The sequence below is a fragment of the Mesoplodon bidens genome (genome assembly GCF_964165515.1).
Source record: "Mesoplodon bidens genome assembly, chromosome: 2".
NCBI classification, from domain to species: domain Eukaryota; kingdom Metazoa; phylum Chordata; class Mammalia; order Artiodactyla; family Ziphiidae; genus Mesoplodon; species Mesoplodon bidens.
The window spans coordinates 178,798,379-178,816,145 of NC_138177.1; the positions used below are offsets into that span (position 1 = coordinate 178,798,379).

A 17,767-nucleotide genomic window follows, 5' to 3' on the forward strand; every position below is an offset into this window, starting at 1 on the left:
CTTGTGGCCAGCACAGTTCTAATAAGGATTCATTACTGGAATCACAGACTCTTTCACCCATTAAATTAACAGGGGTTTAAAAAAAAAGAGTGAGAATACCGAAGACTGGAGAGATGGGGCTGACTCACACACAGCTGGTCAGAGGGCAAGTTCATACACCTTCTGGGGAGGGGGCACTCTGGCAACGGGAGTCAAAGCTCTGAAATGCACGCTCACTCTTTGACTCACAATTCCACTTTAAGGAATGTGCGTGATTATTTAGGGTCAAGGATATTCATTAGCGTTCTTTATCATAATGAAGTGAATTGGAAATGAGTTCGATGTTCAAAATTTCCAATGGTGGGGGACTGGTTAAGTAAATTGTGATCAAGCTCTACCGTGGGTCCACAAAACATCACGTTGTAGAAGAGTGTTTAATGACGTGAGAAAACCATGCTACGTACACATAGCCAGCCGGCTTAAAAAAACCCCAGAATGTTCAGTGTGCTGACTTTATAAAACAAAGCAAAAAACAAACAAAGACCCTAGACTGGCAGGAAATACAACAAAATATCAACAGTGATTATCCATGGGTGGTGGGATTACAGACGATTAAAATTTTTTCTTCCTGTTTATCTGTATTTTCTGAAATTTTTTACAATAAACACATATTATATATATTGTCAGAAACAAATAATCATGTACTCTGCAAAAAGAATGAGGGAATTTGGGGGTGGAAGGGCTTGTCAAATCTGTCAACTTGGATGGGATTTGGGAAAAAGCCCCTCTCCCATACTCCCTTCCCAGGACTCCCAAGGGAGACATTCCTAAAAAAAAAAAAATGCACTCAGCTTTTTTTATTTTTAATTACAACTTGCCCAGTAATCACCATAATCACTTATCTTGGGCATTTGTTTAATTATTCAGTCACTAATAGTCACTGTGATGCCAGAACCATGAGAGGCCCAGTGAACTCGAAAAACACAGACCTCACCCAAGGAGGACCTCAAACCCAGGAGCAGCTCAGGAAAAAGGGAAACACGTACATAGTCTGTAATTTTTTAATTTAAAAATTGTGATTGTTTGCCAACACTGATTGAGTGCTTCATGTGTATAAAGCCTGGTGCTTGGTTCTGTGATTTCTTTGATTCCTTTTGTCTTTTATTAGATTGAAATAAGATTTATGGTTAAAAAGCAGATTTGTTCTACTTCCTTCCTCCTCCTCTCCCAACGCACTCACATTCAAGTTTCATCTCAGAGTAAAGGTAAAAATGCTTGTTGCACTCGGGTAAGTCGGGAAGTGAGGCTTTGGTCATCTCCCCATCCCTGCAGCTGGTCCTGGGGGTAAAAAGCATCAGCTCTGGAGTCAGACAGCCTAGTTCAGCCTTGGGAAAGTTATTCTCTGTGCCTTGGTTTCCTCATCCGTATAATGGGTATATTCATAACAGTAACCACCTGGTACAGTTGTTGTGACGATCTAATAAGATAATACGTACAAGTGTTTAGCGTGCTGCCTGGCACATAATAACCACTCGGTAAATAACAGCTATTGACGTACGATTAGGTGTTGCTTTCCATCACTGTAGAGGACCAGAAACCAAAAAACTGTGACCAGGAAGCCGAGCTGTGATTACTTTCAAGGCTGTCCCAGTCACACAGACTGAGACAGACTTAAATTTATTTGTTCAAAATCAATCATTGAGAGGCTCCTGGGTGCCAGGCACTGTGCTTGGCTCCTCGGCTCCTGTGACAAAGACACAGACCCTAAGGCTCACAGTCTAGTGGGGAGGGACTTCCCTGGAGTCTTAGAAATGGGAGAGGCTCTTAATCACATGCAGCCCACCCGCAGGGAGGGGGCTAGAAGGATGGCCTCCATAGGGTCCTTAGTTGACCCCACCTCCCTGCCTGCCTGTGCAGCCTCCTCTGTTGAGGCACAAGTCACCAGAGCCATCTACTTCCCCACTGTCAACCCCTGGCCAAAAGCCAGGGAGTGGAAAACTCGGCAAAGCCACCATTTCAACTTGGCAACTCTTGGCGACTCCCAGGTTGTACCAGCTCCTCCTCCCTCCCCCAAACTTTGTCCTAGACACTTTCTACTCATTCTCCTACAGCTTACGTCCCTCAAGGGCAGGGACCGCAGAGGCTTATCTTGATTCACCACAGAGAGCGAGGGCTTACTAGGTGCCAGGCTGAGGTGTGGAGGACACGAGGGGACACAGAACAAAGTCCCTGTCTCCAAGGAGCTCCCATTCTAGCAGGGGCAGCTGGACAGGAAATACGGAAACAAATGAATAAGCAAAATCTTTGTAGACACTCAAACAGGGTAAAGTGAGAGAGAAAGGCTGGGGAGCTACTTTAGAGAGAAAGCCTCCCTGAGGAGGTGACATGCGAGCAGAGGCCTGAATGATGCAAGGAAGCAGCCGAAAGAAGGGCATTCTGGGCAGAGGGGACAAGTGCAAAGGCCCTGAGGTAGGGACAGGCTTGGTGATTTCCAGGGCAGCAAGAAGCTAGTGTGTCAGGACAATGTGACCTAGGGGAGGGTGGAGGGAGGTGAGGTCCAAGGGCAGGCAGTGGTAAGATCTTGCTGACCATGGGAAAGAGTTTGTATTTTATTTTAGGGAAAGCTCAGGAAATGCTAAAATGAAGCAAATGAGGAAAAGACCATCTGATTTCAGTCCCTGCAAAGCGAGTTGAGTGTGAGGAACAAGGCACTAGAGGCTTTCGAGGCCGGGGCTACTTTTTGGGTGTGGTGCTTTCTCCCAGCCTTTTGCTTTGTTTTAGTTTCTTTTTTTTTGAGTGGGGGGTGATGGTTGGGAAAGGAAGAGGAGGCCTCCCTTCTCACCTCATGCCAATGTCCTCCTCCCCCTCCCAGGCTTGCCACTGTTTCCAGCTTCCCCCACCCCAGATGCGTTTCCTTCACAGGAGGTAGAAAGTCTCCTTGGCGGGGGTCGGGGAAGGATTGTGAAGCATCTGAGAAAAAATGGAGGGAAGAATAAATGTTTTAATAAAAGTGTGATGGGTGAGATGCAGTTGTTGGGGTGTGTGTGTGGGGGGCAGAGCCTTATAGTGGGAAAGGTGGGAGGGGAGAGACCAGCAAACTCCTCAACCAGCTTCTCAGAGGCAAGGCCTATTGGTTCTTTTTTTTTTTTTTTTTTAAGATTTAATTTTATTTATTTTTGGCTGTGTTGGGTCTTCGTTGCTGCATGCGGGCTTTCTCTAGTTGCAGCGAGCGGGGGCTGCTCTTCATTGTGGTGCGCGGGCTTCTCACTGCAGTGGCTTCTCTTGTTGCAGAGCATGGGCTCTAGAGCGCAGGCCCAGTAGTTGTGGCGCACAGGCTTAGTTGCTCCACGGCATGTGGGATCTTCCCGGACCAGGGCTCGAACCCGTGTCCCCTGAGTTGGCAGGTGGATTCTTTTTTTTTTTTTTTGCAGTACGCGGGCCTCTCACTCTTGTGGCCTCTCCCGCTGCGGAGCACAGGCTCCCGAAGCGCAGGCTCAGCGGCCATGGCTCACGGGCCCAGCCGCTCCGCGGCATGTGGGATCCTCCCGGACCAGGGCACGAACCCGTGTCCCCTGCATCGGCAGGCGGACTCTCAACCACTGCGCCACCAGGGAAGCCCGGCAGGTGGATTCTTAATCACTGTGCCACCAGGGAAGTCCCTGTTGGTTCATTTTTTGTCTCCCCAGCCCCGGTGAGGATGTGCTCTTCACTGGGGCTCGGCAAATGCCTGGGGAATGAATGAATGAGTACAGCACTGTTGCTGGAGAAAAAACGGACAGAAGAGGAGAAGGAAGGGAGAGAGGGCAGGAAGAAATGAGGAGAGGGAACACTGGATGTCCCAAGGAGCGACGACAATTACTGGCATTTATCGATCACTGTCTTGGCCCAGGCACTTTTCCTGCATTAACTCATTTTAGCCTCTCAACACACACAGGCAGTAGTACAATTATTATCCCCATTTTACTGTTGAGGCAACCGACACACAGAGGGGTCAAATGCCTTACTCAAGGTTACCCAGCTGGTAAGTGGCTGGGGTCTGACCCCAAAGCCCAAGCTGTTAACCACGTCTTTACACTGTCCCAGGAGTGGAATGAGCCCAGAATCAAAAGTTAGAACACCGCGGCTTCCCTGGTGGCGCAGTGGTTGAGAGTCCTCCTGCCTATGCAGGGGACGCGGGTTCGTGCCCCGGTCCGGGAAGATCCCACATGCCGTGGAGCGGCTGGGCCCATGAGCCATGGCCGCTGAGCCTGTGCGTCTGCAGCCTGTGCTCCGCAGCAGGAGAGGCCACAGCAGTGAGAGGCCCGTGTAACGCAAAAAAAAAAAAAAAGTTAGAACACCACTTCTCAGGTCATTACCCCTCACTAGTCCTGAGAGGCTTTGCTGAAACCTTGCAGATTAGGCCCCAAAGTCTACCAGCCTGCAACAGTGCTTACCAGCCTGTGGCATTTCCTCCTAGTTTAATGCATTCTGTTGAACACTTCTCAAAGCTGCTGGTCATACTTTCAATTTTTATTCATTTATTCAACTAGTCATTTAGCTATTTGCTTACTATTGTGGTCAATTTCTCCTTATCTCATCATCAGAGTGTTTCCTCCTTTCTTTCAAGTCTATTTCCATTCTGTCCTTGTTCAGAAGGGAAAACAGGTACAGTGATTGGTCAGTCCTGGGATGGGCACTGGCCAGGCTGAGAAAGCCAGGACCAGAGCCATCGCTGCTGACTTCCAGGCTCAGCCTGGCGTGGCCAACTCAAACCTCCTGGGAGGTGGGCAGGGTGGGCAAAGGGAGAAAAGGGAGGTTGATCTCCAATGGAGTATGCAGGTCCCCCCTCAAAGAGGCCTTCTTTATCACCCGGGGCAGGGGAAATCAGCTCTCCCAAGATACCCTTTATCCTACTGCCTTGTTTTATTTTCTTCATGATCCTTTCACTCTCTGAAATAATATTATTCTTTTGTTTTAATGTTCATTATCGGTACCCCCCCACACACCCCCGCCCCACGGCCCGGCCCCAGGTTCATTCTTCATGGCTTATCTTGTTCACTTAAGGATTTATTTCTTGCACAATGGACTGAATGAAAAACTCCCTTGCAAAGAATAAGTGCAAAGCGGATATCAAAACAGTGAGGACATCACGTTCTTTTGGGTTCGACAGTTCTAACATTCTAACTTGCAGGAAAGAGCTAGTTCTTCAGAGGAAAAGTGGCAAGCAGACTGGCTCCCGGGGTTCTGAACAGGTGAAAAGTAACCCACTCCCGTCTCTCCTCTCTTGTTCCCCCGCCTTTGCTCCACTCAGTACGGGGTGGAGAAAGCTTCTCCAGCTGCAAAAGGGAGCCGCGCGCTCAGATCTGCTCCGCAGGCCGCGTCTCGCCGCGCGCGCCCGCCGAGCTCCGCGGGGCGGTGGGTGGGAAGAAACCGGGAGGGGAAGATCTGGGGGTGTGAGGGTGGAGCGGAGCCCGGCCCCGCGATCCGGCCCGGGTTTTGCTTGCCACCCACTCGCCCGCTCGGCCGCGGAGAATTCCTTAATCACAGCGGGCGAGAGCAGAGACTGGGAGCGAAAAATCCGGGATCCGGCAACTTTGGGCAGCGCATGCGCGCCCGCGGCGCTCCATCCCAAACACACACACATTTTTCCCCCGGACTTGGAAAGTCACCCAAAGCCGCCCCAAGTGCAGGTAAGAGACTCGGCGCTCCCTCCGCCGCGGCCCCCCCCACGCCCCTCAGCTCCGCGGGCCTCCGGGGGTGCTTCCCCGCCTCGCCCCCTGTCCGGGTGCAGCCCCCCACCCCCGGGGCTGCCGCTTGCAGCCGGGAGCCGGCGAGCGAGCGAGCGAGAGAGCCAGCCAGCCAGCCAGCCAGCCTGCGAGCGGCGGCTGCCACCCCACTCCGGCCGTGCGGGAGGCAGGGGGCACGGAGGGCTGGCACCCGGGAGCGGGGCGGCGCGTCGCCCGCCGCGGCCAGGGAATGCCCAGCGCGCGGCTCCGGGGAAGGGGAGGGCTGCTGCTCCTGGGGGTCACTTACTCCAACTGAGGGGCGGCGGGGTAAGGGAGAAGAGGGGGAGGTGCCAGGCGCGAGTGCAGGACTTTGCAAATAGGGTGGGGGCGCCCCCCGCGCTGCGGGCTCCGGGGGGGGGCAGGTGCTCGCCAATACCCAGTAATCACTCCTTCCCCCTACGCTCCCCCCCTCAACCTCCCGAGCTGCAGGGGTTCGTGCGCTCTCCAGGGCAGAGAAGGAGGCAGGGGTGAGGGGCGCCTGGGGTGACTTTGCAAGACTTTGCTCAAGGGAAGGGGGTGGGTGGGGAACCCCTCCAGCCGACTCTTGTGCCCCAGTACCAGGGTGTAGGTGCTACCGGCAGAGGTAGGCAGTGTTCACTTAGGCGCGGGGTGTCAGGGGGTGCCTCCTGGTGGGAAAACGAAGGCAAAGGTTGCTTGGCTGGGGGGAGCGGCGCCCCCTTTTTCATTTGTGCCTGGGAAGTTTGTCTCAAGTGCGCTGCTCCGGGCGCGGCAAGTGGAGCTCCTCACTGCCCCCCCACCCCCACCCCAGCCTCTCCGGGTGCAGGGCTGGCAGTGCTGGGCACAGGGAGCCGGGATGCCGGCTCAGGGCCGTGTGACTGTCGGCCGGAGCCCGCCTGGGTCCCGGGAAAAGTTCGGGGGAGTTGCCGCGGTTGTCGTGTGCTCTGGGAGAGAAGTTGCGCCCGGGGACGTGGGATGCCCGGCTGGCGGGCCGGTGGGCGGGTGGAGCCGTGCACTCTCAGGGGGCTCGGCCGAGGTGGGCGAGGGTCTGGTGGGGTCTGTGCCCCCAAGGGTGGGCTGAGGGTGACCCCGGGGCTCAACAGTTGGGGAAAGGGAGCCCTGAATCCAGGGCGCACGGCTAAAATAGGCACCAGGCGGAGGACAGAGAATGGTAGCTTGTGGGAACACGGAGGGGCACCGAAGGGGAGAGGGCCGGGCTCCCCGGTCACTTGGGGTCGAGTTTCTGGGCAAAGGAGCGCGTGGTGGCTGGTGGAGGAGTGTCGGGGAGCGGGGCTCCAGGGGGCGCACGGAAATGGGGGATCGGCCGGACCGACAGCCCCGGGGCAGGGGGCCGAGTTGTGCGCCCGGGGTGAGCCGGCCGGGCGGAGCGGCGGCCGGTTTATTTTTACTCGGTGGCATTTGCAGAATGTGCAGCTGATGGCCGTCGGCCGCCAGGAAGTTTTGCTTTCTGTTCTTTCTCTCTTTCCGAAGCCAGCGCGGCCGGCAGCGGACGGGCTGGGGAGCAGGGCCTGGGAGGGGAGGGGGCGGCCCTGGGTTGGCAAGGTACGGGCAGGGGCGCTCTGGGGCGGCGGGCGGGGGCTGGCCGGGCGAGGGCGGCGGGCGGGCTCTGGGCCGCTGCAGAGCTTTTGGGCGAATGTCTGTCCCCAGCGTTGGAAGCTCCTCGGCGAGGGGAACAGGTGTATGCGCCGTCAATCACGGCGGGAGGGACACTTTGGGGGCGTAGATTAAGATAATAATAATAGATTTTTCTCTAGGGGGTGGGCGCAGATTCTTCCTACAAGTCATCCCCGACCCGGGTCCGGAGTTGGGGAAGGAATGGAGTGCCGAGGGAGGCAGGGGGACGCTTCACCCTTCCACACAAGTTTCTTTCTCCTGACCCGGCTTCAGCTTGGGAAGCGGGCCCTGGGTGCGGCGAGGACCTCCTTCCAGTCACGCTGGGGAGGGGGCGGGCGCGTGTGCGGTGTGTATGATTTGTCCACCAGCAAAGCAGCAAAAACACCCCTCCATCGTGCCTGGAGCTCCCCCAAACCTGGCTGGATCAAGGGGCAACCCGGGGTTATGCGTCGCTGCCCGGGCGGAGCCTGGGGCCACGACCCTCAGAGCGTGTGGTGGTCCCGCCAACACCCCGTACTCTCAAAGAGATGGGGGCGGCGAGGGGGAAAAGGCCAGGATAATCGCCGGGCAAAGTTGGTAAATTTAGGGCGTCTCTAAGCTGGTAGAGACGCGCGATGAGAGCGCGCGAGGAGACTGGAAAACAGATCACCGGGTAAATTGGTGCGCCTGCCCGCCTACCCACCCCACGGCGCGCGCGCGCGCTCGCACACACACACACACACACGCCACACATATACACACACACACACGTCGCCGTCCTAAAGGGAGCTGTCCGGGCTGAGCAGGAGCAGCTGCGCCGGGCGTGGTGAGGGGGGTAGTTGGTCCCCGGGGGCTGCGCCCGGGCTGCGCTCCACGTGCCCAGAGGGGGCGCTGGGCCGTTCGGCGCCCGAGCGCAAAGCTCCGGGTTTGCGCCCTGGTGGCGGCGAGGCGGTGCGTCCCGGGCGGGCGTCGCGTCCCGCGCCACCTCCGGCGACTCGCACTGCCTCCGCTGACGCCCAGCTGCTTTCCCACTTCCCAAACTTCGGCATTATGGTTTTCACCTCACTCGAGCTCTGAGACCCTCTCCAGGGCAGGGTGGGGAACTTTTCCCTTCCCGGCAGCGGCCACGGCCTCTCTGCCCGGAATCCGGCGAATTGGAGAGATTGACTGCCCCCCCCCCTCCATCTTGTTAGCCACCTTAGAGGCGGTTAACGAGAGTTTATGGGGAATATTGTTGAACTTCAGTAATCAGGTTTCCAGCGATCTTATGCCTCCTGTTTAATTTATTAGACTAGTTATTTATTCTGTTGATGATAATCTGTTGCTGGTTTCTATGGAGATGTTAAACTGATCTCTTTCAGAAATCAAACTCCATATGCACTAAAACGTTTAAAGGGGCAGTATCTCTCTCCTTTTTCTTTTTCCCTGACTTTTGTTTTGTTTTGTTTTCTAGACTTTGCACCTTGCAGGCACTTTGCGTCTTTCTCTGAGTCTCGGTGCATTTTATTTCCTTCTTACGAAGGAGAGAAGCCCGGAGACTCACGCTTTGTGGCAAGTACAGCTTATTATGGCTAGAAGAAAGCCAAGGCTTTGATCCCTAAGTTGCATCATCATTTAAAACAGATCATTTCACCACCACCCCCTTCTCCCCCATAATATAAGAGCAAAATTCTTTCAAGATCAAAGAGTTCAATCTAAAAAAAAAAAAAACAACAAACTGTTGTGAAAAAAAAGGAAGTCAGTCAAATGTGAACCTCTCCTATATATCTGCTCCCCTTGTGTTTAAAGAATTTTTTGCGTAAGAAAAACAAAACTTGTAGCTCAGCTAATTTTTCATACTTATTAATAGTTTATCTTGCCCCCCCACACTTTTTTTAATTTAAAAAGAAGTTCAAAGTTAGATTTCTCTGCCTGCGGGGGTTGAGGTATATTTGCTTCTCTTTTAGATCCTGACCATCTGTTTTTGGAAAATTAGCCTCTGGGAAGAGGGGAAAAGGAGTTTTTACTCAAACCTAATGGAGTGCTTTAAATTTTTAAAAAATATTCTCACCCAAATATTTTAAAGTCTCAATTTTTCTACTTTTTAGGGGAATATCAGTAACCTCTGGTGTATGAGAGCATATCAACTTTTCCTCCCTTTCCCTCTCCTCAGGTATTTTTCTGTAGACTTGTGACTTTGAGGGGGTGGGTACAGTGACTTAAGAAAGTAAGGCAAAAAAAAAAATTATCTTGGTTTGTGACACTCTGAAAAATTGCAAACCCACTCTGAACTCAGATATTTATCATGATGACAGATATGATACAAAGCGATTGCATTTCCTAATGATCCTCTGGGACTGAGTTGTAGGTAAAACCATTTAATGCATTTTTAATATTAAAGTAAGGCCTGGGTTCCATTTTCTTGGAGGTGGGGGAGTGGATGTCCCTCTCTGGAGCTGATGCTTTCTGAGTGTACTGTTTTGCTTTTTCAGCTAGAGCCCACCACCTCCCACCCCTTCACATTTCCACTTACTCTGGGGAGGGATGCGCACACAGGGCATTTGGCTTTTATAAATAAATTTGTATCTGGCTAGAAGATCCAGTGCTAAATAAGAGCACACTTAAAAAAAAAGAAAAAAAAAAGAAAAAAAAAAACCTCCGACTCCACCCCTGCTATAGGAAATAAAACAGAGGCAATACTTGACTTTTTTTTCTCCTTCTGCCATCCTGGTTCTCTTTTATATTATTTTATTTTGGAAGAGGGTGGAGTGGTTGTTACTTCTCAGCTCAGAGGAGAGAGGACCCATTCCTGTTATTTCCCTCTCTGCTATATTTTAAAAATGTGTTTGATTTGGATTGCAAACAGAACAGGCTTACCGGTAGAAAAGAGCACTGTGGCTTTAAACTCACGAGTTTGCATATTCTCCTTGTATCTTTCCCCTTTGCTAATTATTGTGTTGTTTTCAGAGCAAATATGTCATATCCATGGCGACCGGGCAGGTTTATTGTCTTTCTGAAGCAATAGCTCACATAAGTAATTAATGACTTTCTTTTTTTTCCTCTGGCTTAGGTTAAACAGATCATTCAAGGAAAGTCATATCTCTCTTCTCTCTTCTCTCTCTCTCTTTCTCTCTCTCTCTTTTTTAGCCCAATGACATAAGAACATGAGTTAGAACAAGAAAATACTTTAACCAAGAAGTCAACAGCTTATTTTCCCCCATTTCTTTTAAAAGCTAAAGTGTCAGCTTTCAGACATATGAGGCTGTCATTCTTGCAGCCTAGAGCAGTGCAGTCCACGCGTGGGTAGGAAATCCATTTGAAGGTTGTACAGCAGGGGAAGTGCTGGCATGGGGGGAGTAACCTGAAGGAATTTGTTTTTGAGGTGGGGGGGAGGCACTCCAAAATGAGTATATCTCCTGTATTTAGCAGAATTTAATTAAATTGTGTACAGGAAGGAATTAATGAGTCGGTAGTAATGTCGTCGTCGTCGTCGTCGTCCCCACCCCCCCACCCCCTTTTCCCAGTCTGGTTAATTGGAAAGACAAAGTTTTTCTTTTCAATTCACCTTGAACTTCAGCTTTCTCCAGCCTTTGTTTCAAGTGCTTTTTCCTAGAAAAGTACCTTTTGGAATCCCTTCTGGTTAGTATTTCCAGCATTATAGCGGGGGTTTGTTTTTGTTTTTTCCCCTTAGACCTACAACTCAGAGCTGGTTTCTGCTTCTCAGGAATCAACAGCTATGATGATTGATTATGACTTGGATTTTTAAACTTTTTTCTTTTTTGGGGGGGGTGGATGGGCAGCTTTTGAGGATGTAAAATGATATAGATGGACCATCTCTCTTCCGTATCGGGGAGGGTAGAAGTAATGTTTTCCTTAAAAAAAAAATCACCATTTATGTTCCACCCTTTTCAAATGGACCTTTTGCTAATAAGCCTTATGATGTCACCCAGTAACTTTAGAAATATCCTATGTGTCCAACTGATATTCTCCAGCAGCCCTGCAACAGACATGCATTAATCAGGCACATTTATATGCTGTTGCCCCTCTTTTTGAAATTTCAGGTGTAACCAAGGGTTTGTGTGTGTCCTTAAGAAAGGGGAATGAAATAAAGAGAAAAGCATTTATATTATATTTATACCTGGACACAATGAAAAAGGATAGTTCCCCCATCTGAAGTAAGTTAAAAAAGGCTGTGAGTCAACTGAATGAATCTTTAGGCTTTTGGCATTAAAAATAAAAATATAAAGCAGAAGAGAGATTTATTTGGTATCTGGTTTCTGAAGAGGAGAAGAGAAGGCCAGGCAAGTCTGATGCTGAGACTCCAGCGGACTTGTAATTGAGCCCGTAACCTCTTGATGTCTATATCAGAAAAACAGACACGAGCAGAGGGAACGGAGGAGAGGCAAACAAGCCTTGTAGAGGAGGGAGCTCAGGGGGAGATTCACAGAGAGAGGGAGAGAGAGATTTAATTTATAGACATTTTAAAAACCATAATTTCATTAGGATCTGTTCTTCCCCTTCTCTGAAGGGCAGCCCGGCAGACCGATAAGGCCGGTCCCTCTGCCGGGATGCGTGGTGTGTGGGTGGGCGCGAGCGTGGGCATCCTTTTCAGTTCCGAAGGAGCGTGTGTTTCCCTTCTGCCTACTTTCTGCCGGCTTCCTCATTTTGGAATTTAAAAATCCCAAATCGCCAAAAGTTAGCCGTGGCTTCTGGCTTCCTGGTGGTCTCCCCTGTGGGTGCCACGCTGCTCCATGAGCGTGTCTGTCTGCTGCCTGGCCTTTGGCATCAGTGCGTCTTCCTTCTGTTGCCAGGTGGCCCGTGGTTCCAGCCACGTGAGACCACTGGAGAGGGTGGGCACCCCCATCTCTGCCCCCTTCAACTTCACCAAGTTAAGTTGCTGTGGTTCGGAGGCCACAGTATCAGGGGAGCCGGGGGGAAGCTAAAGCCTGTCGTAAATTCTGCAAAAATTAATCAACTGTTTAAGAGCTGCACGTTAACAAGGGTGTACAGGCAGGCCGGGCCTTCTCCTGTTCCCCCTGTTCAAAGTCCAGCAGAGCCAGGGTGGCCGGGACGGTGGGAAGGGAAGGGGGAGTTTGTGTTTTGTTTTTGTTTTTTTTATCTGGATAATTGAGAACAACTGGAGAGAGGGAGGGAAGAAGAGAGGGATTTGTTGAATATAAATCCTCAAATGCCCTTGTTCCATATTGTTGGAATTTTTTTTTTTTCCTTTTGGTCTGGATTTGTCCTGTGTGTCTTTGGTGGAAAAGATACGTAGAGAAAGAGAGCAAAGGAGGGGGATGGGGGGGGAGAGAGAGAGAGAGAGAGAAAGAGAGGGAAGGATGGAGAAGAGAGAGAGAGAGGGAGACGCGTGGCTCCTTCGGAACTCATTATCATTCTTAATAAGTCTTAAGGAATAAAGGAGAGCATTGAGTGTAAATGCTGGGTAATCCTAACACTTCTCAAGGTGAGAGGAGTCTTGAGGACACAGAGAAAAGAGAGAGCAGAGGAGGGGGTGGGAGGGGGCCAAGCAGCCCTTGGGGAGTGGCAGCCCCAGGGTCTGGGGGGCTCTGCAGGAGGCCTGGAAGCTGGGGTGGGGACACCCAGAGGAGCCCCAGTGAGATGGTGTCAGAGACACTGGGGACCTCCAGGAGAGGGTGACTTGCTGGGACAAGGAGCAGGGGTGATGGGAACCTCTACCCTGGGCCCGCCCTGCTTTGGGTTGGGGTGGAGGCCAGGGGCCGCAGGGCCTTTGCTCCCTCCTGGGCATGCTCTCCCCAGCCAGCTCAGCCCCTGCCCGCTGGCCTCGGTTCCCGGAGGAGGCCCCGGGGTCTTGTCCTGCTCGTTCTGGCTCCCTTGCATTGTCTGCTCAGCTCCGGACACTAGGTGGCTGAGAGGATCTTCGAGGTTTTCCAGGACGAGCAGCCACTGGCTTCCTCTCTCCTCCCTGCTGGTGGGCTCCGCTGTGCCCGTCCTCTGCCGGGTCCGGGCAGCCCTGGCTGACTGGCAGGAGGGCGAGTGGGCACGGGCCCAGGGGCCATGGCATGGCTCCTGCGGCCGGCACTCCCAATGAGCAGCTTCCAGGCAAGGCGAGGAGGAGGCCAGGGGCAGCTTCCGTGGGGGGAAGGCAGCCGGTCTGGGCCACTTACAGGAGGGGCCAGTTGGAGCTCAGCCCTGTGTTCTCTGCCACTTGGGCATGAGGCACTGCTGAGCCCATGGTGGGGGGGGGCGTCTCTGCTTCTTCCCCTTTTGAGTTCATGTGCCCCCTTGGAGAATCCTCTTAATAAAAAAATCTCATAAGCATAAATACTGCTCATACTTGGAGGGGTTTCACAGATCTTATAAACCCAACCAAGGACCCTCTTGGGTCCCTTGCTCTGGTGGACTTCTTTCCAATTCTCCAGGACTATAGGGGGGAGGGGGGCAGTGATGAGGCAAAATCAGTTCTCACGGCCACTCCCACCCCTGCCGGCCTCAGTACCTGGAGAGCAGAGCCATGTCAAACTGTGACACCCACTGGGCCCCCGCAGGTGGATCAGGGCCAACGCTCAGGCGCCCATCTGAAGCACCACACCTGATAGGTAGTTGCCCTTCTCTGGGCCAAAGCCCACCTCCCCCTCATCCGGCTGGCATTGTCTCGGGTTCCTGGGGTGTTTGAAGGGTCTTAGCCAAGGTCATGTCAGAACCACTGATTGTTTTCTCTAGGGACAGTGGTGGGCAGGGAGACACAATTCAGGTTTGACTTACTGTAGTCAGGTTTTGTGTGTGTGTTTTTAAACTCTTTCTTTTGGAGAGTAACTTCTGGGGAGCATGCAAAAGGGGGTGCGTGGGAGTTAGAGATGAAGGCTGATGACTGAGCTGGTGAAGCCCGGAGGGAGAGCAGGACGGGTTAATGGCGGGTGGATTCTGCTTTTCTGCTGTTTAAAAGCAGTAATGACCAAATTGCGTGCCCTGCGTGTGCCTTGCTGACGAGATTTACCGAAAGGAAGCTGCGCTGCCTCCCTGCTGCTGGTCTCGGGGTGGGTAAGCCTGTGTGTGTGTGTGTGTGTGTGTGTGTAAATGAGAAGACGGGGTGGGGGAATTAGCTCTGCCAGGCTGGCACCCTTCCCCAGCACTAATTGCTGGCAGAGTACCCACGGGGGTTGTGCCAGCGTCTCCAGCTCTGCCCGCCCCCCTCGCCCCCGGGGAGCTCAGCTGTGCAGCTCGCTATGTGAGGGCCATTTCCGGGCCCACTAGTCCTGGAGGCTTCTTTGGGAATTTCAGGGAAATCTGATCCTTGGTGGGTGGGGTGACCATGGGCCAAGCCCCAGCCTCCCTGGTCTGGCATGAGGGGACAGGGTAAGACTTAGGTGGTCCAGAGCTCCCCTGAGGTCTACTTATAAGCATCAGGAGACCCCATTCCAGTTCTGATACTGCAGTAAATCATCGTGTGGCCTTGGGCAAGTCATTCGACCTCTCTGAGCCTCAGTTTCTTCTCTTATCAAATGGCCTCTGACACTATTGCCTTCACAGGGTTGCCCTGACCGTTGGCTGGGCTTGTAGCTGTGAAAGTCCTTTGAAATAATTAAGCGTGATGAAGAATTTATCATGGTCGCGTTGTCAAGTGCAGGGTGCCCCCAATGTCAGATGAGCCCGTTTTATATAATATGGTATTAGTCTCAAAGGGGACGCCTATGAATTCCATTCCAGAAAGCTTTGAGCCTGGATGTTGTGTGGTGCTGCGGTTGCATTTTTGTACCAGGTTGTGAGTTGGTTCTTTTTTTGGGGGGGAGGGTGGTAAATAAGTTGTGTAATTCAATCTTTAGAAAATGAACAGTTAAATGTATCAACCTGGATGAATCTCAAAAACACAATATTAAGCCCCCAAACAAGTCACAGAAATCGCTGGGAGCTTGGGGCTGAGTTGAGGGTGGGTGTTGCTTTTCAGGCAGTATGGGGGAGCCCATGCAGGATGTGCGGTGTGCTTAGCTGTTTTGAGCCATGGATTCAGTGAGGAGCTGTGTATATTGTAGATTATGCATTCTGGAGCCAGCTAGCTGGGGGGTCAAAGTCGTGCCCTTACATCGGTTACTTAACTAGCCTGTGCCTCAGTTTTCTCACCTGTAAAATGGGGATAACAGGACCTACCTCGTGGGGTTGGTGTGAGGATTAGATAAGGTACGACGTGTAAAGTGTCTTCCAGACCCAGGTGGGGGTGAGTGTGGTCGTATCTACTGCCCTCCAGGGACTGCTGTGGATGGGAGCGTGGGGCAGCCGCTCTCTATGTATCTGGGGGCTGGGACCCTGGTGGGGGTGGTGCACGATGGTGTTGGTTGGAAATGCAGAATTTTGTGTTTTACCTCTCTGGGCTGCCTTGGTATTTTTGGTGATGAATCAGAAGGGGATGAGAAGTAAGACTGTGCCCACTTTCAGAGTCAGAGCCCAAGTGGGGCAGGGGCCGTTGGTCTCTCTTTTCCACTGTGGCCAGATTGGCTGTTCCTGGAGCTTGAGGGGTAGGGTTGGGGCAGACCCTGGGAGCTCAGTCCGGGTGCCGGTGGCCTCCACCTGTGTTCCTGTGTCCCGGGGGCCTAGTGCTGAAGGCCGGGGGTCCCCAGGGTCCGCGAGTGTGCAGAGACTCTGCTGTGGTGGAGACATGTGGCTGGCAGAGGGTTAAGAGCCGCTGCTGCAGTCGGGCTGAGCCCGGTGTGAATTTTGTTTCTCTCAACTGGGCAAATGAATTCCTTTAATTCTTTGTTTCCACCTCTGTAAAATGGGAGTTGGAGTTCCTACCTTGTGAGAATTAGGTGAGAGGATAGTGATTGTAGCTGCCACGTGCTGAGGGTCGTCGTCAAGTTTTCTTTCATGAACCGAGCTTAGCCCAGCGAGCAGCACACAGTAGGGACCACGGGATAGGGACCAGACGATTAACAGACCAGCCTCGGGCCAAGCATCCGGTGCGTCCCTGGATGACCTGGAGCTAACTGGAGTGCAAGAGGGCCTAGCCAGGGTACCTGGGCAGGGGCCTTATGTGGATGGAGCCAAGGTTTAAGCCCACCCTTGGGTGATCCTGCTCCGGGGGGGCACTCCCCAGGCATGGGTGGAGGTGGGGAGGGAAGGGCCCGGAGCAGAAACAGAGGAGGCCTGGTGGCAGTGACCTAAGGAGGCAAGGGCATGGGGGCTGTGAAGCAGGGAGCACTGGAGGGGCGAGGGGCACTTATGGAAGATGAGGTGTATGAAACTCCATGGGCCTCTCCCATTTCACTGTGCTATGCCCAAACACCCTGGTTCTTGTTTCACTATCTGAGATCTGGGAGCAGGTTAATTTCCATGACGAACTCCAGGCCACGTGCTCCGAGGATTTATCTAATTAAACTGATGCTTTTTTCTAAGAAAGAAAGAAAGGAGGGGAGGGAGGGAGAAAAGAAAGATAGGAAGGAAGCAAGGAAGGGAGGGAGGGAGGAAAGGAGAGAGGGAAAAGAAATGGAGGACCAGAAGGAAGGAATGAGAGAGGGAGGGAAGAAGGGAAGGAAGGAAGGAAAGATAAGAAAGAAAGAAGGAAAGGAGGGAGGGAGGCAGACCAGTGGTTTTTGAAAGGCCATGACAGAGTGGAGGAGAAGCTTGGTGGCTAAGGTGGGGGTCTTCCTGGTGGGCCAGGTTTCTGTCTTCGGTTACTTTTCATGTATTTCCAACATAGCTCTTGGGCTGGGAAGGAAAGGGCTAGCTAGAGGGATTCTGGATCTGTACCGTTCACTACAGTAGCCACTAGCCCATGTGGCAATTTAGATTAAGTTAAATGAAAAATTCAGTTCTTCGGGAATTCGCTGGGCGGTCCAGTGGTTAGGATTCCGGGCTCTCACTGCCGAGGTCCCATGTTCCATCCCTGGTCGGGGGAACTAAAATCCCACACGCCACGCGGCGTAGCCAAAAACAAAACTTCAGTTCTTCCATGAGCTAGCCACATTTCAAGTCCTCCATAGCATGCAGCACAGAGAAGGAACATTTCCGTCTCATAAAGTTCTATTGGACAGAAAGGTGCTTCCCTCAGAGCCTGGGCTAAACGGATGAGCCCCCAAGGGACAGCGATGGAGGTTGGTGATGGTCTGCTGGGATGTACCCACATGTCAAAGGGACCTCCCCGTCTGGAGCCAAGGCCTCTGTCGTGCTGGGGCTGCCTTCTGTGTAGATTCCACGCATGTTTCCTCTCTCCCAGGGCAGGTGGGGCTAGAGTTCAGCAGAACAGGGTTAAAGTCCTTCTCCCACGTACTGTCTTTGTGATCTTGGGCAGGGGTCTTAACTCTCTGACCCTGTGGAATTGGGCTAACAGTGGATAGTACCTGTCTCATTGGGTCCTTGCGATCATTAACTGAGCTGATGGGTGTCAGCACTTAGTCTAGTGCCGGGCACATAGCGAGCACTTGAGAAATGGGAACCACTCTTATTAGAATCATTATAATTATAGTTGTTGATATTATTTTCATAATGATTACTGAATAGCT

At 52.3% G+C, this 17,767-nt stretch overlaps 1 protein-coding gene across 2 annotated transcripts in view; it reads left to right on the forward strand.

Moving 5' to 3' along the window:
• Window positions 1-5,514: 5,514 nt before the first annotated feature.
• CASZ1 (castor zinc finger 1) overlaps window positions 5,515-17,767 on the forward strand; it is a 149,919-nt gene continuing 137,666 nt past the window's right edge. For both annotated transcript variants that reach the window (XM_081220862.1, XM_081220863.1), the window contains exon 1: window positions 5,515-5,648. The gene's annotated coding sequence lies outside the window, so the exon portion shown is untranslated. The remainder of the gene's footprint in view (window positions 5,649-17,767) is intronic.